The sequence below is a fragment of the Vicia villosa genome, unplaced genomic scaffold, assembly GCF_029867415.1.
Source record: "Vicia villosa cultivar HV-30 ecotype Madison, WI unplaced genomic scaffold, Vvil1.0 ctg.000218F_1_1, whole genome shotgun sequence".
NCBI lineage: Eukaryota > Viridiplantae > Streptophyta > Magnoliopsida > Fabales > Fabaceae > Vicia > Vicia villosa.
Window position 1 is genome coordinate 697,418 of NW_026705082.1, and position 1,330 is coordinate 698,747.

Sequence of the window (1,330 nt, forward strand, 5' to 3'; positions counted from 1 at the left end):
TCTCACTCTAAAGATCCACAAAGGATCAACGTCAAGACTGATACTCACCATTTGATGTCATATGATGGTTTCTAATGTCAAACTGACAAGAAACATCAAAAAGTGTCATTCATATGTAAAACATCTCACGTGACAGATGATGTAGTCTCTCATTAATCTTGCAGTATTAACTTTGAAAATTTCTTTACCCACCTCCCTATGGGGGGTCACTCCCAGCGAAATTCCCAAACTACCCCTGCTTCGGAAATGAACTTCCGAAGCGCTTTTTTTTAAAAAAAATTTCCTTGATTCGGAAGTTCATCTCCGAAAACACCTCATGGGGGGTGCGTTCGGAGATGAACATCCGAAAACACCTCATGGGGGGTGAATTCGGAAGTTCATTTCCGAATTATGCAGAAACTGTGTTTTTTTTTTATGTTTTTTCTTAAACGCAACCGCATTTTAATTAAACGTTACCGGCAAATAAAATAAACAATAGATAGACTAAAAACACTAATATGATAAATAAACAAAAAAAAATACTAATATGAAAATATTATATACAAACCGAAATAAATAAAAATAGTGTGCTAAATATACAATCCAAAATCAAAAAATGAATAAACCCCACCACTACTGGGTGTGCCTAACCCGCTCACCCTGGGCCCTCCTCTGCCGCCTGTACCCCGCCGCACGGCCCGCATCAGTGACGATGATCTCCATCACGGCGACTGCCTCTGGTCCGCCCTGATGAATGACACCTCGATGCAACGCGTCCCGCCCAAGCATCTCTATCCGCTGGCAGATCGGAAGGAGATCAATGGCGTGGTCATCCTCCGCCTGCCGGTTCTCCAGGATCTCCTCGTGTGCTAGCCTAGGAGCGCCGGGAACGTCGGGTCTCAAGAGAGGATGGGACACCCGGTAGAACCATGTGACGTACCCCTCCACACTGTGCCAGTCCTGGGTGACCCGCATGCGACGGTACTCCTCCGGTACCACATGATGCTGCCACTCCTCCCATATGGCAGTGAGTTGCACTCTGGTCACTGTGTCAGGAGCAGCCTCGAAGGGTGACCTGGGTATGATCTGCACGAACCCAAACTGCCGCATGCACCGCTCCGGGAGATACCGGACCATGATGCCGGTCCCGCATGCCAACCAGCCTGAATATAGAGCAACCCCGTCGAAGGGGACAACCTGAGCATAGTCGGCGAACGGCCTCCAGGTGACGTCGTCGTGCATCGTGCGGTCCAGGTACAGGCGGTATGGTCCCACCGCATCGTTCCCCCTCTGGAGGGCGTATCTGGCGGCCCTAGGCATGGCGTCAACGTACGCAGGATCGATGTGGAAG